At 31.4% G+C, this 17,324-nt stretch overlaps 1 protein-coding gene across 2 annotated transcripts in view; it reads right to left on the bottom strand.

The window, feature by feature from the left end:
- The window catches only part of LOC140439061 (zinc transporter ZIP1-like), a 78,468-nt gene that overhangs the window by 26,443 nt on the left and 34,701 nt on the right, over window positions 1-17,324 (bottom strand). The window contains exon 1 of one of the 2 annotated variants that reach the window (XM_072528709.1): window positions 9,499-9,580. The exons of the other annotated variant lie outside the window; for it this stretch is intronic. The gene's annotated coding sequence lies outside the window, so the exon portion shown is untranslated. Of the gene's footprint in view, window positions 1-9,498; window positions 9,581-17,324 lie in introns of those variants that run through there. 2 annotated transcript variants of the gene reach the window in all.

Here is a 17,324-nt window from a genome sequence, read left to right as displayed (position 1 = left end):
GATCTTTCAATTATAGTAGTTATTCTATGCACCTGGTCAATTGTCGAATGCTTATTTCTAAATCCAAATTGATGATCTGGAATTATTTTCTTTTCTTCAATTATTGGTAGGATTCTTCGCAGGAGGAGTTTTTCAAACACCTTGGACATCACAGGACAATTGTCGAATGCTTATTTCTAAATCCAAATTGATGATCTGGAATTATTTTCTTTTCTTCAATTATTGGTAGGATTCTTCGCAGGAGGAGTTTTTCAAACACCTTGGACATCACAGGTAGTAGTGATATTGGTCTATATGATGTCACCTCATTGGGGGATTTCCCAGGCTTTGGTATCATGATCATCTCAGCTATCTTCCATAAATCTGGAACATATTGTAGTCTAAAGGCAGCATTTATTAAATTTGTTAATTTTACGATAGCTTTTCTTGGTAGATTTTTTAGCAGTCTTCCGGTAATGAGGTCATAACCTGGTGCTTTATTTGGGTCGATTTGTTCTTTAATTAACTCAGCTACTTCTTTTGGGGAAGTTGGCTTGATATTCTCATCTATTTTCTTTGGTTCAGGCCAATTCTGGTCATCGTCTTGGTCATCTTGCAACTTAAATGTGTTCTCTAGATGAGTGGCAAATCTCTCTGCCTTCTGCTGATTATTTCTGGCCCAACTACCGTCTTCCAGTTTTATTGGAGGAGAATGTAATATTGGCCTTTTAATTCTTTTTGTAGCTTTCCAAAGCGAATACTCTGTGCTGCTGTCGTTTGTTAAAATATATACGACATAAAAAAAACCTTGATTTGGTCTATTTTGAAGTCTATAAGAAGACGGTTGGGACGGCCGTCAATGTGACTTATAACACTATGTTAACCGTGTTTTTTCTGTGTGTTGGTGTTTTGTGTTATTTTCGATTGACAAAAAATTTTGCTTCTACAACGTTAGTTTTCGTTAGAACATTGGACTTTCGCTGGAACTCCATTAATTCTTGTGCTGATATGTAAGTTGGAAAATAATTTTGCGTTGATATTTTTAAAATTTCTAGGACTACGTCTGATAATGGATTATATATTGCAAACCCCATATTACAAAAATAAATAATTAATTTTGATTGTGAATATCTGTCTTTACCTTACTAGCATAACAACAGTTTGCGTTCATTCTTAGTGACAATATCTTTATTTATTCTACAACCATTTTGATAACGATTTCTAGAAATTCCAGACGGTAAATATTATAATTAATTAACCCAAACAAATGGCTCTTGGAACTAGATTTTGCCAAACTAGTTTTAACCGAAGAATCTTCAGCGTGTAAGTTCGCAAATTCTTCTGACAACCTACGCATAGAACATTCAAAAATTGTTCCACGTTATTAATTATTATTTTATACAACGAACGAGCACATTTTTTTAATTATAAATAAATAATGAATATGTAGCTTGATAAATAACAAAGACGATGCTAATCAGTCCATATTTTTTTTTAAATTTCCGCTTCTAGATATCAAGGTTAGTTCGCAAATAGCATACTTACCAAATATAAATTTACTTGTACTAATTAGACAACTGAATAGGAACAAAAGAATCTTCTAACGATATTGTGTGCATTTATAAGTTGGATATTATAACAATAAAAGTCGCGAGATTCACTCATAACTAGACTTCGGCAAATATGCATATTGCATATTTTGCATATTGTGCATATTTTATGCAAATATTTCATATTTTGGCATATTTGTATAAGAGTTTGCATAAAGTGCATAAAAGTTCAGATTTTTATACTGTATTTGAAAATTTTTAAACATACCAATTTATTTCAATTCTTGTATAAAATTTTGTAGTCATTTTAATCAAGAAATGATCTAAGTACGTAATCTCTACAGGTACAAAACATTTACAATTTCAAAGAAGATCAATTTAAGTAGCCCTCAACATTCTTAGAAAGTCTCGGTCACTGAGGCATTCAGTTATTGGATAATCGCTAAGGGTTCGCTCATTTGCATTTTATGATCTAATCCCCAAATCTATCTACAATTTATTGTATCTTAACAGCAGGTAAACGGCTAATAGTTTTGTTTCTAATTTAGGGATTTTCCAAAATCTCCCAGTTTATTGAATTAGGTACCTAAACATTTCTAATTTGATGCTCAGATTTGTAAATCATTTTTGTTTTGATATTCAAAGCGTAAACACTCGTTGTGCGTAACAAAAAGGAAGATTGTGATTTTATAATGCCTAAAACAACCAGTGCTTCAACTTGGATTAAACCTTATAAAGAGCTGTCTATGGATATGGGAAAAATCTACTGTTCAGTCTGTGGCAAAATTGTAAGTATCTAATATTTTCTATTAAATATCTAATATTTCATACATACAGGGTGTTTCCAAATGACACTTACAACGTTTGACTGTAGATACTTCTAGAAAAATTGAACAAAACGATATAGTTAATGAGGGGTCAAACTTATTTACTTTTTAGAGATACAGGGTGTTAAAATTAAAAAAAATTAAATTCTTTTAGTTAATAACAACAATAACTTTAAAACCAATAAACGTATTTACTTGAAATTTAGTACTCGTAGGTTGTTTTTAAATGAAAAATAGCTTCCTTTAGTGAGAAAAAATTGTCCATGGTACAATACAATGGTGTGTATTTAGAAAAATTTTTCACCTTTACTTTTTTTTATGAAGTCAGCTATTCTAAAACACAATTATTTTTATTGTAATTGAATTAACAAAAAAAAAACTTTTGTTGAATTTTAAAATAAGTTATATGATGTACTAATGGTTAGTAACAAAAACTAATTTGTGGATTAATACTGCATTTAAAACACTTAGCGAGTGTTTTTTTTTCCAAACCAGTTATTTGATTAACCAAAAACACCTTGTATATTTTTATATTTTAAAGGTTGGGTTAAAATAAAGGTTTTTATTTTTATTTATAGATAGCATGTGAGAAGAAATTTCAGATAGACCAACATGTGAGAACTGCTTCACACATTGCAAAAAAAGGAAAAATAGGAGGAAAACATCAAACTTCAATGGCTAAATGTTTCCAATCTACTTCAAAAAAATTAGATGAGCAAGAAACTTTTAATGAAGACTTGTGTCGCGCATTAGTGTCTGCAAACATACCGCTTTCAAAATTAGCAAATGTAAATTTTAGTTCGTTTCTACAAAAATATTGCAAACTTAATGTTCCAAGTGATCGGTCTCTAAGAAGAAATAATGTGAACGGGCTATACTCGTCGGTGTTAATTAATATTAAGGAAGAAATTGCAGATAATTATTTTTACATATCTGTAGACGAAACCACTGATTCCTCAGGAAAGTATATTGCTCATTTATTGATTGGTGTTCTTAAAGAAGATACCTTACCAAAATCTCATCTTATTTCATGCCAGCAACTTGAGAAAACAAATGCTTTAACAATTTCGCGTTTTATACAAGAAACATTAGCAACTTTTTTTCTTCCGACAACTATTCCTTCTAATAAATTACTGCTTATTTTATCGGATGCTGCTCCTTATATGGTGAAAGCAGGACAAAATTTAAAAATATTTTTCCCAGATTTAATACATGTTACTTGTGTAGCGCATGGATTAAACAGAGTTGCAGAGGAAATACGAAAAAAGTTTCCTCTTGTAAATACCATGATATCCAGTGTCAAAAAAGTATTTCTTAAATCTCCTATAAGAATTCAACTTTATAAAGAAATGCTACCTAACATTCCTCTTCCACCACAACCTATTTTAACGCGATGGGGAACATGGTTAGAAGCAGCTAATTTTTATGCAGATCATTTTGTTAAAATAAAGAACATAATTGATACGTTAACAGATGAAAGTTCCCAATCTCTTTTGGATTCTAAACAAACTTTTCAGAGTAACTTGCTTCAACAAGAACTTTCATTTATAAAATCAAATTTTAGTTTTGTTCAAAAAACAATTACTCAGTTAGAATCACCAAAACTGTCATTGTTCGAAAGTACAGCATTAATAAAAGAATTTGCGTCATGTTGTCGGAACGTTAGAGGTAATATTGGAAAAGATATTTTAAAAAAATTTGAAGCTACTATGGAAAAAAATAAAGGTTACCATATTCTTTCTGAAGTAGTCAGTGTTCTAGCTGGAAATATTTCGGAAACAATTAATTTAGAACCAAATGTTTTGGTTAGTTTGAAAAATGCTCCCGTTACATCAGTTGATGTTGAACGAAGTTTTTCCATATATAAATATATGTACTCAGACAGAAGCCACAAGTTTTTGTTAGAAAATTTTGAACACCACTTGGTCATTTATTGTTACCATAATTCTAAATAAGTTTATTCATACTTAAAAATGATGTAGTTACTTAAAATAAATGTAAATCTTAATGAATAGTAGGAAATATTTAGTTATGTACACTTTTTTTTTTAAATAAAATTGTTACTATTTTACGATTTTTTTATTTATTTGTATGCATATTTTGTAAAATATTTGCATATTTTCGGGTAAACACGTGCATATTTATGCGCATATTTTCTACATTTTTATTTGCATATTTGCCGAAGTCTACAGTCATAACAATATTTCGTTAAATAGAGGAAGAAAAACAAGATAATTGTTGATAAATAGCAACATATTTGACCCTACTGATGGGGCACATTAGTTATACACGTACGAGTAAACGAATTTAAGTATTTTAATGCAATAAAAGACATATTATGGTCTAGTCTAGTAGCCATAATACCTGGGTTTCACCAATGTAAGAAATTGTCAACTCAACTAAAATTGCAGTTTGTATCTACGTCAATTAGTGTATATTTTTGTGTTGGAAGAAACCATTGGCTATTTGGCCTTTTAATTTATTGTTTTGTAATATATTTCAAAATAAATTACAGGAAATCGGTAACTTTACCGAATATTTCAAACGACATTTATAAAAAAAAACTAAAGGTATTGATAATATTTATTCAATTCGTCCTGTAAATCTCTCCCGTGAACTTGAACTTTTCAGCGCAACATAAATGGCGTTGGGCATATTCCGTGCTCGATAATAATCAAATACCAAATATAACTTAATACTGTTACAGGTTGGTACCTACGCTAATGGAGTGTCGTATCGTGAAAGAGAAACTGAGAAACCACCTGATTTGTGTTTATGATCGATCATTTTTTATTGCAAGCTATATTAAGGTGTGGTATTTTTAGTTTTATTAAAATTTTGTGTCTCAGCAGCAGCTCAGTTTAATAATGTTTTATGTCCATAATAATATCAAAAAAGAACAAATGTAAACTTTATGTAATTTTATTAAGAGTAAGCTTTTAGATAGAGTCCTGACCACAATAGAAGAAATAAGCGTTAAATGGCGAACATACATACAAAACCTATTCTCAGACGATAGAACAATAAATATTGATAGACAAACAAACATCGAAAATAACGACTTGCCCATCTTAACATCAGAAATAAGATACGCCTTAAAAAATATGAAAACCGGAAAAGCCTCTGGATCTGACTACGTTCATAGTGAAATTATACAACTTTTAGAAAAAGACAATTTAGAACTATTATCAAGACTCCTCAGCAGTATATACAAGACTGGTACAATTCCACAAGATTGGTTAACGTCTCTGTTTGTGCCTATACCCAAATCAAACTACGCAAAAAAAATGTAACGACTTTTGATTAATAAGTCTCATGCGCCATATTCTGAAGCTATTTCTAAAAATTATCCATAACAGAATTTACAAAAAATGCGAAAAAGATATGGGTCCGGAACCATTTGGCTTTCGAAACGGTATGGGAACTCGAGAAGCTTTGTTCAGTTTCATTGTTCTCATACAAAAGTGTCAGGATCAACAAAAAGATGTCTACTTGTGCTTTATAGATTATGAAAAGGCTTTTGACCAAGTCAAACAAGATCAGCTAATAGAATGCTTGCAAAAAAAGAACTTGGATCCAAACGACATTAATACAACACGTGAACTCTACTGGAACCAAAACGCCTCTGTCAGAACTGAAATGGGTGATACTGAAACCATAAACATCCAAAGAGGAGTTAGACAAGGTTGTATACTATCACCATTATTATTCAACTTGTACTCAGAGGACATCTTTGCACATGCTCTAGATGAAACATAAGAAGGAATAAAAGTCAATGGAAAAATCATGAACAATATCAGGTATGCCGACGATACAGTACTGATTGCTGGCAGCAAAGAAGAATTAAAAATTCTGTTAACCAATGTAGTGCAAGAAGCAGAACTATATGGCCTTAAGGTGAATGTAAAAAAAAAACCAAAACAATGGTAATTTCAAAAAAAAACACACACCAGTTATAAACATACTAGTCAACAACAATCTAGTTGACCAAGTGAAAAAGTTTAAGTATCTAGGCTGTTGGATACATGAAACCTTAGATCAAGAACAAGAGATTAAATGTAGAATAGAACAGGCAAGAAACACCTTCTTAAAGATGCGACAGTTACTCACTACCCGTAATCTTGATTTGCCTCTACGATACCGCATGATAAAGTGTTATGTATATAGTGTACTATTACACGGCGTGGAAGCTTGGATGTTAACAGTCAGCTCGTTACGACGTTTATAGAGCTTTGAGATGTGGGTATTTCGTCGTATGCTGAAAATTCCATGAACAGACCGCGTTAGAAATGAAGAAGTTTTAAGGCGTATGAATAGAGAACGTGAACTCACAGAAATTGTCAAGAAGCGTAAAACGTCTTATCTTGGATACATATTTAGACACGACAGGTATACATTCCTTCAGCTTATTATAGAAGGGAAAATAGAAGGCAGACGCGGCCCGGGAAGACGACAAATGACCTGGCTGCGCAACATCAAAGATTGGACAGGATTAGACTTTCAAAGTTTAATAAGGAAAGCCCAAAATAGGGAAGATTTTGCAGAGGTCATCGCCAACCTTCGCTAAGAAGACGGCACCTAAAGAAGAAAACGAAGTAAGCTTTTGATGCTGGTTTAAAATATTGTTCAAAGTATTGTACCCACCAAAATATAAAGTAAAAAAATAAAGCAAAGCAAGAAGTACCCTATAAAAAATTTATCTTGGTAGATTGTTTTATACATGAGAATGCCATGTGACTATATCAATAAATATTACACAATAGGCTACTCTCAACCTTTGGAGATTTCACAAGAAACCTATAATAATATCATCTCAAGTATACGCAAAGCTGCAATGTATGTGATAATTTATGGTGGAATAAAAAGATACAAATGTTTTTTTTTGTAGCTTTAACACTTAGCTATTTAGCCAATTACGTGTTGAGAAATAATAAATGAAAAATTACTAATATTAATATTCTAATATAATTAATACTAAAGAAAATAAAAAAGTGTATATCTATACTAATAATTATTGCTAGTGCAAAAAGTGTATCTATTCGAGTCAAAAAACCTCATAAAATCCCTATAACTGAATCAAACAAAAAGAGAAAATTATAGCAAAAAAAATATCAGGAAAAACAGGGATAATCACTTCTCGTGCAGAGACCCATCAGGACATTTGTTTAAGATATTACTAGCAATAGGTCACGGAAAGAAAGGTAATAACAATTGGGTTAAAACAAAGGCTAACGAGCTTAGCTGAGATTGACTACAGACACACATTTGCACTATGTATACATTTAATCATAGCCTATTTTATTATTAGTAGCTAATAGGTTATTTATTTGATATGGAGGAAATATTTGCAGAGTTTGCAAGTTGTTTAAAATAGTTCCTGAATGCTGAAGATATTTGGAACTCTTAAAAAAGATGTGGTTAAGATCTCCTTGTTGTTGACAAGTTTCGCATAAGTCTGAATTGTATATTTTGATTTGTGCAAGATGAGCAGGATAACAAGCGTGACCAAATCTCAATCTTATTAAAGTTGTTGTATTCTAAATTCTTAAACCATCTGGAATTAGGGATGTGTGGTTGTATATACACGTATTGTGTTGTTGAGTTGTTGCAAAAAGTTTGCCAGATTTTCTTTTAGAGATGAGGAATGCGTCAGGAACACAAATTCTCTCATCTGGTAAAATTTGGAATCAAAACGCTCATTATGTTTTATACTAATATGAGCTTTTACCCAAATAAAATTCGTAGTTTAATTTTTATTTTTAAGGTTGACAAGCATGTTTTTAATTTGATAAATGAAAAGATTAGAATTATAATTGGGTAACTTTGTATTTTTGAGAGATAAAAAGACTGACAATGAATCGGATATTATTAAAACTGCATTATTGTTTTAACTGTCGAAATATATCAAGGCTACAAGAATTGCAAGTGCTTCAGCACTAAAAATTGAGCAATTGAGAGATAGTTTGAACATTTTTTCTTTGACTTGGATGGAATGTAGAAAGTACATCCGGTCCAGATACAAATGTTAGTAAAAATTAATGGGAAATCTCAGTAGTTGGCTGTATACCATAGTTAAAAAACTTATACAGAAGTAAAAAACTTCAAAATTTGTATATTGGTATAAAACATTTACTTCAAACTTTACATAACGTTTTCGATCTAGCTCAGATCATCCTCAGTGCCTTCTTTTGATACCTGTAGCTAACACTAAAATTGCAGCGGAGACATCAATATATGGTTTTACATACCAGTTTAAATTTAAATTATAATACGACCCTAGGTCGATGACAATGGTTGAAGATTTTAATACTTAAAGAGCAACATGTTTCTTTGCTCGACTTGAACACGTGGTTCTTGTCAGTTAAAACGACCCAAACCCAGTTGGTAAAGGGTAAGCTATTTTTTTGATACATTTCGTATCTCCTTATATTTTCATCTTTTGCTTCTCTTGGCCTATTTAACATTGTTATTTTCTCATTTAATTAGGGCCAATGTGGGTCCAAACTTGGTTCGGTCCGAAGTCGATTCCAATACGATTCTGAAGTATAATCTTAAGTATATTTCAATGTCCGAGTATAATCCAAGTTTAGTCCCAAGTTATGCCCTGATTGGGTATCCATTGCTATCTTGTTGTGAACCCTAAGTTATTTCGTTGAGTTATATTTTTATACTGGCTAGAAGTTCAGTTCTCCCTAGCTCAATGTGGAATGTCCCTTGTATTCAGGAGTTGGCTACATAGGGGGCCAATGTCCAGTCAATCTGCTTCACAGCTCAAAGATTGTGAGTTCTTTTTCTTATATGCATTTTTCAGCCTATTCAAATGGTGGCACTTTTAAGTAAACTTACACAAGACTGGATAAAGACATTTTTTTAATTGTCTGTTATATTATTTTTTATTACATATTTAAAAGTTAACCTAAATCCATTAAAAGAGGCAATTGTAAATGTTTCAGGAGATATTATAAAACCAATGTCATTGCTCATGTGTCTATACATTCCAGTTAGTTCTAAATGACATAAAACTAGTTAATTCAATATAGCATCGATATATAAGTCGCAAAGTAAGCAAATATCGATCGATCACAGTGAAATGAAAATGATTTATTTAATAAACAAAATTGTATATTATATCACTAATTTACCTTTACTGATTTTGTCCAGTTGTACTCTCCAAGACATATTATGCACTTATAACTCATAATATGAAACTAAGAAGTGAAATATTAAAAAAATGATTTTTAAAAAATGATCCGCAATTAAAAAACAACGAACTCGCATTAAAAGGCAATTATTAGTTGTTTTAATGAAAGGAAAAATGCACAATTACTATTGTGTCATATCAAAAGCTCATAATAATAACTAGAATACCAAGTACACCTAACGAGCTGTTAAACCAACAGTTTTAATCATTAAAAAAATTGTAAATTACAGAAATAGAAAAATGTATATTAATTACTATATATACATATATATAGTATAATACGGAATTTGTGAAATTTCTTGTGCAGATTGTTTCCGATCTTATGTAGGTCAAACAAACCGTAGAATTTAAAATAGGATTTACGAACATTCCATTTCCGTTCGCAATTCCGATTCAATTTTAGCTCTAGTCAACACTATCTTCATAGAGGTCACAAAATTGATTTTAAAAACTCCACAGTCATAGCACCTATCCGCTTCTATAAACCGAGAATTATCCAAGAAGCCATAGAGATTGAAAAAAGACCAAATTCCCTCTTCGACATGGAAGACACTATCGTCCGCTCGACTCTCCCATCAAAATTTTGTCGTAAGAAATCTTCGCGCCAATGTCCACCCAAACCACATTATCATCGACGGTATAAATGATCTGATGACTAGAGATCCGAGACTGAGACCCCGTAAGCCCTGAAGAAGACATCGGAGAGGATGTCGAAAGCTCGGCGCAGTGATAATCTACGCGGTATATGTATTTTGATGGTTTCAACAATATTCTCCCATTTTTGTTCTCATTTTAGCATTATTTTATTTTTTTATTGAGTTAAATATATCCCTTAATGTATAAATATTTCATTATGTACTGCTTACTTAGCTAGAGTATCAGCTTTTTCATTCCCTGGTATACCTACATGGCCTCTTATTCAAATAAATGTTAAAATTAAATTTGCAATTATGTTTTTTAAAGAACATAATATAGGACATTTCATTCCTTAAAATTTTGTGTTTTTTATAAACTCTAATTCAGATTTAGAATCTGTTAATATTACTCCTTCGTGTATGTTATTGGATGATAAACAGATAATATCTTTTATAATTGCAAAACGCTCGACAGTGTAAATGCTATATCCAGGTGGTAATTTATATATCAATGATTGGTTTGTATTTTGAATAAATACTCTATAACCAACACTTTACTTCGACTTGGATCTATCCGTAAATATAAGACTTTTGTTATAGAAGTCACCTAGTATGGATTTTAGGAGGATGTGATTTTTTTGATCAGACTCAGTATCAGACTCAGTATGTATTGTAATTTGTTATTACCAAACAAATTTTGGACTCAATTGGTCTCAGTAAATGCTTCTGCGAGCGGGGGAGAATTTTTTAGCTCCCAATACCGGTTTGTTAAGTCTTCTTTTACAATATCACTTATAGACTAGGCGGGATCTGTAGAAATTCAGACCATAATGGACATTTTCCATAGGAAGCTATTTTTTTGCTGGAATCCCTTCAGGATGTGCCCAATATCGATAATCACGATATGCGCCAGTCGCAAACCCTGTGCTAAATTTTTTATTTAACAAAATCTGAAAACAATTGAAAATTTCTCATGTTTTTGCTCTTATTTTCGTTTATAATTCGGAAAATATTGATCCTAGAGAAAAAATTATATGAAGTTAAAAGTTGCGTTATTTAATTTTTACACAATATTTCGTTAGCTAGAAATTGAAAATTTAATGTTTATTGTTGAAAAAATAGCAATAATTGGAAAAAAAAGTACAAAAAAATGAAGTTAATCCTTTAAATGTTTTCGACTTTCTAAACTTGACTTACAAGCTCCATATTCCGCCTAGAAAAACTTTTTAATATGTTTAAAACGTGTGCTAAATCTTGTTAAGATCGGTCAAATAGGTTTTGCATAATAATTTTGCAATCCAGCCTACTGGAAAAAAATCGCAAATTTTTAAATTTATAGTAGGCCCTAAATAAGGCCTTCAGATAGTTGCAAATTTTTTGACATATAAAAAAAGGCTCAAACTTTCAAACGCTTTTTGTAAAATTCAAATCGGTTCACTAGGAGAGTCTATAAATTTTTTTAAAGTTTTAAACATTTTTTAGACTTATAAACAAATTGAATAACTTTACGAGCTTTAAACATTTTCAATTTTCAATTTCAAAATTTATACACTTAAAGAACATTAAAAGACGTTTCTTTAAAAAAAAAACGATACATTCGGCTTACTGGTTGCCGAGATATTGAAGGTCAAGGTCAGACCTGAAGATTCTTGTCCTTCCAAAAAAAAGAAAAATACTTTAAAAAAAATTATTGAAGATTGAGTCAAAATAAAGTTTATTTATGAAAAAAATTTTTTTTTTTTTCTTTCGCCTTTGTCTTAACAATTTAAATTATTTATTAACAATTTATAAATACATATTTGTTTACTAAAAGTAACAATTCACTTTAATGTATAAATTGCAAGCTCAAATGAAGAAAAAATGCAATGACTTATTTAACATACAATTGTTTATTGCAAATTTCCCAATTTTGCAATTAAAAATGGTATTTGAAAATATGATATTTGAAATCCTTGTCGTCCGAGACATCGACTCAAAAAAAAAAGAGCAAAATTGGTTAACAAGAAGCCGAGGTAATGCAATTTTTAGCGCGCGCTATGATTTTGAACTCGCCGATTCACATTTCGAGTGAATGTCCCCCACCACCACCTCTCATGCATTCCGAGCGACATTTTACGCGAAAACGGTTTTTTATTTGTCTTTTTTATGGATGTTGCCATAAAGCGCATTATGTAAAACTTTTCATATAAAAAGTACTTGACAAGACGAGGGTATTTGTTTAAAAACGAGCTCTCTATCACTTATGGTTACACGGCAAATGAATGCCAACTTTGACCTTTAATATCTCGGCAACCAGTAAGCCGAATGTATCTTTTTTTTTAAAGAAGCATCTTTTAATGTTCTTTAAGTGTATAAATTTTGAAATTGATATGTTTAAAGCTCGTAAAGTTATTCAATTTGTTTAGAAGCCTAAAAAATGCTTTCAACAATAAAGATTAAATTTTGAATTTCTAGCTAACAAAATATTGTGTAAAATTTAATAACGAAACTTTTAACCTATTATAATTTTTTCTCTAGGATCAATATTTTCCGAATTATAAACGAAAATAGGAGCAAAAAAATGAGAAATTTTCAATTTTTTTCAGATTTTGATAAATAAAAAATTTAGCACAGGGTTTGCGACTGGCGCATATCATGATTATCGATATTGGGCACATCCTGAAGTGATTCCAGCAAAAAAATAGCTTCCTATGGAAAATGTCCAATCCAAAACAGATCCCGCCTAGACTATTAATGTGTTGATCATGTTTGACTCCCGGGCATTTAGTTTTAACAAATATTTTTGTGATAATCACTGAAGGCACAAATTCAAAGGAAATTCATTACATTCTGCCTCTATTGCATTCAATTGTGAGGATATAATCTCACTACTGCCAACTATAAGACATTTATATTGATCTCTATTTTCTTAAGTTGGTATTACTTAAAATTCCGTATAAACAACATCAATAGTCAATGATGGAACGTACATAGGCTCTATAGAACATTAAAGTTCTACTAGGGGTTGAGCCGCAGCTTTGGTTTCGATTTTTTATGCACTTATATGACTGGGCGATAGTAATTTTGTGTCAAGTATTATACCAAAATATTTATATTTCTTAGCTCCCAAATATTTATATTAGATATAAAACTGAAACAGTAGAAACAGGATCTTGTAGATAAGGATAGGTCAATGGATATAGATAAGTGAAACAGAGTTCGAGGATGATGAAAAAAAGGAAACTAAAAGAATGATAAACTGTAAGGAAAAAATAATAGAAATGATACTCAATGTCATAATTTTAGTACAATACGTTACATTCTTTTAATTTTTATTCGCTTACGATGCATTTAAGTATCAACTACTTAGGTAAGAAGTCATTGACCTGCATACTGTTTTATCACAACTAAGGTTAACAGTCTTGATTTTGCAATGAGTGGGTATCGTTAATTAGTACTTTCCCAATTACCCCCATCGGGCTCTTCGATATCATATAGAAAATGCTCAGTACAAGATATATCAAAAAACTATCATCTCCTAAATTATAATTTTATTTGCAGTGGACTTTCCTAGTTATAAATAAACAGTTCTCGTGAACTTTCTCCGATAAATAAATGACGCAACACTAGATATACCGTTATTAAAATATATTTATAAAAACAAAGAAATCGCGTGAAAAAATTGGTACCAAGTATTATATTTAGTAAGAATTACCTGTACCAGATTCGGTTCATAAGCTAACACAGCCAATACTATTATCTTAAAATTAGTTATATAAGTTTTTGTGTAATATATAGTATGTACTTGTTTTTTACTGAAAATCGTAGATTTCAATAACGTCGTGGCTGGAAGAACAACAGTCAACAAACTAATAGTAAACAATGCGATAACAAAAATTATGGCGAATCTGGATCTGTCCAACTATTTGACTCAATCAGAGCGATTTTGAGTTACAGTTCGCCATTTTCTCTCAGTATTCAATTATCTTAGACTTCCAGTTTCTTCAAATTTATTTTCAATACTATCTGACCAGCAAGGACAAAGCTTTTTTCAAGATCTTCTCCACCTAAATTTCTCTCTAGAGGTTATTACCTTTCCATGTAAACTGTTCATCTTAGCTTCGCTATTTTCATTTCTATTACTTTATTGTCCTATTTTTTTTTTACTCTAAAGTTATCATTTTCCATAATACTATAAATAGCAATAAGAAAAAGAGTAACACCCATCGATGATCCTTGAGGGGTACCATTTTCCTGTAATCTTGTTTTAGAAATGAAATCGTCTACTTTTACTTGGAAGCTTCGCGTTTTTTTTTTAAGTTAGTGATGAAGTTTAGAATATTTCCTTGTATACCTAATTTTTGTAGAGTTTTAATTATTCCATGGCGCCAAACTGTATCAAATGCTCTGATTATATAAAAAAATACTGCTATGCAGCTTTGATTATTTGCTAGCGCTTCATGTATTTCGGACTCGAGGTGAACTAAGTTGTCTAGAGTTCACTTATCTTTACGAAATCTACTTTGTTTGTTAGATAGAACAGATCTTTGCTCGAGTATTCAAATAAGGCGTTAGTTGATTAATTTTTCGAAAACTTTGCTCATCCTACCGATTCTGGATGATAGGAGTTTGGGTCTAAATGTTGTTTACCAGGTTTAAGAATAAGTATTGTGTTAACATTATTCTAAGTCTGTGGAAACACTCCTTCAGGCCATATTTTGTAATATATCTTTAGTAAATAGGCAGTTCCATTTTTAGGCAAAATTTTAGAAAAAATAGTAGGAATATCATCTGGACCAGGATCATCATCATCAGTTGGCGCTACAGCTCTTCGTGAGCCTTGGCCTGCTTCAAAACATTCTTCCATCCTTCCCTGTCGAGTGTCTGTCTTCTCCAGCCCCTTACTCCAATCTCCCTCAGATCTTCCTGTACATCGTCCAGATATCTGAGTTTAGGTCGCCCCCTTCTTCTTCTTCCGACCGGCCTGTTTAGCATAGTTATTTTAGTGGGGTCACTCTCATCCATCCGCATAACGTGGGCCACCCACCTTAGGCGGTTTATTTTGATGGTCTTCACAATATCTGCATCACCAAAAAGTCTATAGAGTTCAAAGTTATATCGCCTTCTCCACAGACCCTGTTCGTTTACTCCGCCATATATGGTCCTCAATACTTTTCTTTCAAAGACTCGCAGTAACTCTTCATCTCGGGTCGTCATTGCCCATGTTTCCGATCCGTATGTGAGCACTGGGCGTATTATTGTTTTATAAAGTTTGCACTTTGTTGCTATTGACATATTTCTCGCTCTTAGTAGAAGGCCCAGGCCAAAATAACCACCAGGACCAGGATCATAGTTTTTAATAAAATTTATAGATTCAATTCTTCTTCTGGTATTGGCGCATTTATTGGTAGGTTATCGCTTTTATCATAATTAAATTCTACCAATTCTTCTTTGGTTTTAAACTGTTCAAACTCTTGAGAAAAGTTTTCATTACTTGAATATGACTCGTATGATGAAGCTAATACACTGGCTAGCTCAAATCTGGATGTATGAATTTTATTATTATATTCAAAATATCTTATTGCAGAGTTTGTGTGGTGTCTTGAAATTTATTTCCACACTATTGCTGCTGGGGTAGAACTGTTTATTGTTGATAAAAATTGTTTCAACTATTCCTTTTTTGCTTCTTTTACCATTTTTATACTAATAGCTTTTAACTTCTTATATTCCAGAAGATTTTCTTGTGTTTTTTGTATTTATTGAAAGCTCTGTTAGTCTTCTTTATAGTATTTTGACAATGATTTTTTCCACCACGGTACTCTTATACGAGTTCTTACTATTTTCTTTTTTCCGATGAAATGATCTGTTGCGGAAAGTATGACATAGGAAAATTTATTTACTAAGTCGTTTATACTGTCATTCGGAGATGGATCTGAAAAATAATTCAATTGATTCTCCACAAATTGTGCATACGGTGACCAATCCTCTATTTTTGTATTTCATCTAGTGTAAGATTGAATTTCTTGTTTACCTTCGAAATCTATCACTATGTGAAAATTATCGCTTCCATAGAATTGTGTACTAGCTTCCCAAGTTATGTTTTTTACTAACGAAGGGTCTGCGGGAGATAAGTCAATACAACTAGTGTTTCCAATAAAAGAATCAAATCTTGTTGGAGATCCATTGTTGAGCAGAATAATATTGGTGTTATTAATGACAGTTTCTATTATGTATCCTATTTTGTTATCTATTAGATTCCCAAAGTCGATAGCGTGCATTTAGATCTCTTATTACAATCTTAGGCGATGGAATTTGATCTACAATATGAGTAATCTCTTTGATACTTATAGGAGTATTCGATGGAAAATAAAAATGTTACAGATGTTAATAATTTTGATAGTTTTTATCGATACTGCTACTGCTTAACATAAATAGATACTGGCTTTTTTAAAATTACGTCTGTTTTTATGATTACCTGTAAATACCTTTAATTTTGTTATATTTTGGCCAGTAAAATTCGTTTCTTGGAGACATATTATTGAAGGTAAGTGTTTAGCAATTAATAATTTAAACATTTCTAGTTGTGTATAATAACCATTTATGTTCCACTAAAGTATTGACATTTTTGTGCTATATGTTAATTTTTATTATTATACTTTATCATTGTCTAATTCAGAGGGGGTATTTGTATCTAGCAATTTGGATATTTTGCGCTTAATTGTTGTGCAACGTGCTTTCATTATTTTTTTTTTTGAACAGAGGGTAGATATCTAATATTTTTAGTAACCCCTCAATATCTTTTGTAAAAGTTTGAGCAACACTCAATGGGTCGGGTGAACCATATACGTCTACAAAAAAGTTATAATTTCTTGTTATTAAGAACACTTTTTTGAACGTGTATCCTTGGTAGGCTGTATAAAGCATTCAGAAGTTTCAGGTGGTGTGACTGTTTCGGAGTAAGCTCTTTTGCTTTATGTTTGCAGTTTAGTGTGAGCGTATATTCAAGAATGTTAGGAAAATAAGTATTTCAACAATGAGAAGAAAGATGGAATAAGATTTATACGATTACGACATTCAATGCTTCGACATAGGATTGTCCAGAAAATATATCAAAGGAAAACAAGTAGGACACAGTAAATAGTGTGGTACTAAC

The sequence above is a fragment of the Diabrotica undecimpunctata genome, chromosome 4, assembly GCF_040954645.1.
Source record: "Diabrotica undecimpunctata isolate CICGRU chromosome 4, icDiaUnde3, whole genome shotgun sequence".
NCBI lineage: Eukaryota > Metazoa > Arthropoda > Insecta > Coleoptera > Chrysomelidae > Diabrotica > Diabrotica undecimpunctata.
The sequence above is the reverse complement of the archived record's forward strand: the minus strand, read 5'-3'. Positions and strand labels throughout refer to the sequence as shown.